The sequence below is a fragment of the Octopus bimaculoides genome, chromosome 9 (genome assembly GCF_001194135.2).
Source record: "Octopus bimaculoides isolate UCB-OBI-ISO-001 chromosome 9, ASM119413v2, whole genome shotgun sequence".
Classification (NCBI taxonomy): domain Eukaryota; kingdom Metazoa; phylum Mollusca; class Cephalopoda; order Octopoda; family Octopodidae; genus Octopus; species Octopus bimaculoides.
The window spans coordinates 6,857,293-6,863,520 of NC_068989.1; positions in this window are offsets into that span (position 1 = coordinate 6,857,293).

Here is a 6,228-nt window from a genome sequence, read left to right on the forward strand (position 1 = left end):
TATATATATATATATATATATATATATATATATATATGACGGTCTCCTTTTAGTTTAGTTTCCGTCCAGCAAATCTACTTCCAAGGCTGTAGTCGGCCTGGCCTTATAGTACAAGACACTTGCCCAAAGTGCCACAGAGTGGGACTGATCCTGGAACCATATAGCTGGAAAGTAAATCTCTTGCCACACTACCATGCTTGTGCCTGTATTTCTATATATTGATGAAGAATACCGAGGGAGTGTATCATAGATTAAAACTGGTGGAACAACATCAACAGCATATAGAACTCGAACGATTGACCAACATAGTATAAAATCAGAACAGCAGAAGTAATATGATGTTTAATTTGCATATGAATTTGTTTGAGGTTTTTAAGTTTAGTCACCTAATATTCTTAAGAACAATGTATATTAGAATCTAACGAAGGTACAAGCAATACGTTAATTTTGAATTCTTAAGTAATCAACCGTTGCCTTCACATGTAATCTCCTCTCGTTATATTATTGTTGTTGCTCAATATAAATACAGTCGCCACCCGCTATCAACGGAGTCAGATTGACTATCAGCTGAATACCATTGTTGAGACTATAATTTGAACCAAATCTTGCTCTTTATGCATCGGAATTTGCAGACATTTCTACAAAATTTTGTTAAAATTCTGGTGTCTCACAAATTTTCGTCTCTATCCACTTCTCTCGCTAGCCTTTTCCTAGAAAGAATCAATTTTATTTTACAACGGAGATAATTTTTTTTTTACTTATCGAAGGATATTAAGATTTATGGGAGAGAAACTATGATTAAGAGAAACAGATTAATAAAAGTGAGAATATATTGCGAGAATTTATGAGTCGTCTGCTTCTGTGAAAGGAAATAAGTGTGAATAAAAGTAGCAAAGGGACAGCTCGAAAGGAAGCAATAATAAATAACACTATACGATATTGTAATGGTAAAATATTATGGATAAACTAACACATATATATACATGCATATATGGGTACAGGACGTCACCAACAGTGCAGTGCAAATAACATACAGACGAGAGTTAGATATAAGACGTGGACAGTAATTACAGGACAAAAACGAGTGAAATACGTAAACAAACTAAGAGAAAACTAGTGAAATATATACATATATACATACATGCATACGTATAAAATATACATATATATTCTAATAGGTATGGAAGTATAATATATATAAACTAAAATTGATCTTGCAATTAGCGGATGATATCTTCTTTGAATTTGGTTACTAGTAGATACTAGGTACTGATGAAGCCCAAAAAAGCAGAAATACGATTTTAACCATGGCATCACCGCTGCTGAACAACTTTCGTCAGTAGCTGATATAGTTTTGCACTTTTAACCGTATATGTCTATGAAAAATGTCATCTCGAGACAAGTACCGCAGTTTATCAACCTTTCAGTGATGCATAAACTTCGAGTGTGTACACAGTTTGCTGTTTTCACCTTTTGAACTTTTAAACTAATAATTCTTCTGTCGCTCATAGCGACAAAACTTCACAAGGCATCTCTTCGACTTTGACATAACCGATGATCTGACAGAAGTGATCTTTTGCAACAATATGAAGGTTTATGAATGTTTTAAAATGGTGCAATGGTAACTCTTTAGTAAATCTTCAAATAAAATTTTAAAGCTGATGGCACAGGAGGTTATAAGCTTTTGTAGTTAATGGAATCAATTGGATAATACTATTGACTACCGACGAAAACCTATATTGAAACATAGAAAATGGGTACAATAACGTTGAATGAAACTGTATAAAACGAATCACAGTGCATTGATACCGGCTAATAGTTATATTTTCAGGAACGGAAAAATTTCATACAAAACTTTCTTCAGAAATTAAGAATTTCTAAAGCAAAGGAATGTGAATCAAGAAATCATGAGAAATTTTATGCAAAAGCAAATTAGTATCACAAATAATTAAGAAGAAATTATACGAAAAAGGAAGTGAAAAAGTGATTGTGTAAGGGAAACCAAAAGGAGACGAGATTGGTTGAAAACAGACGACAGTGATATGTTAAGTCTTCATGACACACTTTAGCTATATACACTCACAATATGTATGCAGTGTATGTATGTGCGTGTGAACGTGTTTATGTGTGTCTGTCTATGTATTAATGTGTGTGTGTATCTATACATATATATACATATTTATATATATATAGAATCTATATGTGTGCGTGTGTGTATGTATTTGTATATGTATGTATGAATGTATGTAGGTATATAAGTCCTTTATCTAATTCATGTTTTCCAGTCGCCTAAACTTCTCTCGGTGTGTGTGTGTGTGTGTGTGTGTATGTGTGTGTGTGTGTGCGCGCGTGTGTGTATGTGTGAGTGTGCGTGCGTGAGTGTGAATGAGAAGAGGAGGAAAGATAGAGGCCGTTAGAAATCATGCGTTAGATAGAAGGAAAGAAAGAAAGAAAGAAAGAAAAAGAAAGAAAGAAAGAAAGAAAAAGAAAGAAAGAAAGAAAGAATAAAGTCGAATGGAGAGTGCGAGTATAAAACAATTGTACGTTACTTGTTGAGTTCAATGAAAGCAACAATAATACGGACACATGAAAACAATAGTTGGTCAAAATAGTTGGTCTGATCCAATAAGTATGCGGACTGTTACCATAGTAACGAAGCTAAAGTGAAGCCGTTTGGCACAGCTTCACCTTGCATGTGCACTAAATGTTTTTTCTCAGTTCTACTGGTTGCGCGTCTCCCAAAACTACTTTAACTTTGTTACTATTGCAACAGTCCGGGTACTTATTGATCAGACCTCGAATTAGAAGGAATTTTTTTAATAATCAGACATTTCAAAGTTGGGACAATATTTTCGTGTGCGAGTTATAATAATAGCTTTTAAGTAAAAAGGATATTTATAACCTATATCATGGGGAACCATGTATAAGAAATTAATGTAATGCAAGAACTGTATAAGGATAAAAAGAACGCGACTGGTGGAAGGAACCAACAGATTGAAGGGAAATCAATATGATGGGTGAGCTGACAGAATTGTTCACCGGGCGAAATGCTTGGCGGTATTTCATCGACTTTGTCTTTGATACTTTCAGGGTGAGTAAAGAAAGTACCATTTCAGAGTACTGGAGTCGATGTAATCGACTCAACTGCTCCTGAATATGAGTATAAATAAAATGCCAAGTTTGGCAGAGTAGGCGAATCAAACCAGTATGATCTCCAGCTCAAATTCCCGGCCTTCCATTCAGACCGTGGTGGGTGGAGCGAACATGCAGAGGCCTTCGTCCTACAGGTGACCGAACATGGGCAATCTAATTCAATCCAAAACAATAAACATTCCCGTCATCTGTAAAGTAAGAGCGTGCACAAGAGAGGTATATTTATATTCATAATCGTTTCGATAGGAAATGCCTCGAAAGAAAAAAAATATCATGAATGTCAGCAACAGTTCCAGAATTCAGATTTTTACGAGCTTCAATTCCATTTGAGAACTCATAAATGTTTACTATGCATTTTCAGATTTATGACTCCTTTAATCAGAGTTTATCTCTCTTTACATCCCAACGCTCTTAGATCTAAATTCATAGACCACACACAAAGAAATTACCAGATTAAAAACCATTGTGTAAAATTGTTCTTTTTTTAAATTTTCTAGGGCATAAAATATTGCTTTTGTGCGTGTGATCCATGATTCTCACATTCTTGAATATGGTGACATATACGTATATCTTAATTCGTACAATTTGAAAATGCCATAGAAAGAAAATTATAAAATTGTATGGCAATATATGTGTAACTATCCGGTTATACTCTATATATGTATTCATACATATACAGGGTGTTCGAGCTAAATTTGACGATTTTGTTGTCTCCTTTTTTTCAGGAACACCTTGATGTATCGGTGAAATGTCAACGGCGTTGGAGGGTAGAAATATCCGAGCTGTAGTTGAGAAAAAGTTAGCTGACATAGAGGACTGAAAGGCATGTGATTATTGGAAAAGAGTTACCTGTATTGTGATGATTCGCGCTGCGTATGAAAACGATGACCTCATGACTGCAGCTTAGTGATCTGCAAAGACATGACATGGACAAGTACAACGGATACTACAAAGTCGTGACCAGCAGGAGGGAGCACAGCAGACATTTTGAATGCATCCTCGCGCCGAAATTTCAGGACAATGTGATGGAAGATCCGAGCAAGTGAATGCCGGTTTTGACCAGAGAAATGGGTGTTAGAATCGTTACCATGTAACTAACCCTAAATGAGGACCTTCGCTACCACTCGTACAAGAGGTACAAGGGTCAAATTCTGGCAGCAAAATCCAAAGAGGAATGTTTGACGGATGCAAAAAAGCTGCTGAACCACCTGTGGAATCTTTTGAGCCGGGGATGACCTGGTTCTTCTCAAATGAAAAGAACTGCCGGAGCCAGTTGCACAACAGCCAGAGCAACATGTGATTTCCGACAATCCATATGATGTCTTATAATGCATAGAAACATGGCATATTTTCCTTTTAAATTACTGTTCTTGCTTCGACTTATGCACGACAGATAAGTTTCTCTGCCGTTTCTCTGTAAAACATTTTTTTAATTTATGCACCCTTTTCAAGCCTAGCCATGCTCATGGGCCCGGTTTCCCGGTTTCTATGGCGTATGTGGACGGGACGCCAGTCCATCGCAGCGTTACTCAAGAAACAGGAAGAAAGAATGAGAGAAAGTTGTGGCGAAAGAGTACAACAGGGGTCGCCACCACCCCCTGCCGGATCCTCGTGGAGCTTTAGGTGTTTTCGCTCAATAAATACACACACCGCCCGGTCTGGGAATCGAAACCGCGATCCTCCGACCGCGAGTCCGCTGCCCTAACCACAGGGCCATTGCGCCTCCACTCAGTAAGGCATTATATGTTTTTAAATATCCTCACAAAGAATTTCTCGCTATCCTTTATTTACACAAGTGAAATCATTAGCAATTGGATCCTTCCTGTTTTTCCTGCCAGCAACAAGTCATAGCAGTTCACCTAAATAGCAGACTTCATAGAATGCACCTTTCTCATGGCACCTCCAAAGTTTTTGTATACGGCCTCAGCTTCCTTGAATTTGATAAATGTGAACACAATTTCTTTTTAATGCTTTTCCAGTAATCTGTTCTGATTATATTTATACTATACAAAATTTACATCAAATAAATAACAAAGCCATTTTGGTCATTACGTCATGTCTAAGGATCAAATAAAGTATTCAAACAATTTAAACACTGCCTGAACTGATGTTATATCATTTCTGAATTGTTTTTAACTCTGTTTCAGCAAGCATCGTTCAGCAAGCATCGTTTATTGATGTGGAAGTTTATGATGTCACTTATTAGTTTTATGTTTGTTTTCCGTTTTATATCTAAAGTTCGGATCTCTTTAAGTATCTAATCAAGCATTCCAAATGTTGGCACCACTATTAGTACAGAGAAGAGATTATGGTCAATTTATTTATCGGTTACCAAAGATCAAACTACCATATGTTTTAGTTCAAAAGTAGTATTTATTCTCCAGTTATCAATTGTTTATTCTAAACACTGTAATAGGATATGCTTTCATAAATTCCACACAATTTGTTAACTGTTTAATATTGGGAAGATATTAAGGCCGTCAGATGATAACCGTTTTAGATAGGTAGATAAATATATACATTGTATTGCTTATAAATATATTTGTGTGCTTTAGTGTATATATATAATGGTATATAACTAAACATTATATATCGGTATATATGTATATATATATGTATATATATGCGTATAAGGGGATATAATTAAAAAGTAACAACCGTCAGATAATAATGAAACGCCAAACATGAAAAGCAAACGGGCATTTATTACTTTTATGATAAATAATCACGTCCCTCGTGGGTGTTTTTTGGTGAATTCTTTTTGCTGTAAGCAAATCGGAGTAAATCCAGATCTGATGAAAATATCCCCCTTCCTGTGTTTATCTTTATCAGAGATCACGACCCCCTCTACCTCTACACTAATCTTCATCCACTGATAAAGCATATTTAAAAAAAAAAAACAGAAAGAAACTTAAGGGAGATTTGAGATATTTAACGCGGCACAATCAGAAAAGCTATATTCTTTGGCCAACGTAACTTCACCAAACTTCATAATTTTTACAAAATGCAAACACTACAATATAAAACTTAAATACTACTACAACTACTACTATTACTAATAATAATAATAATAAT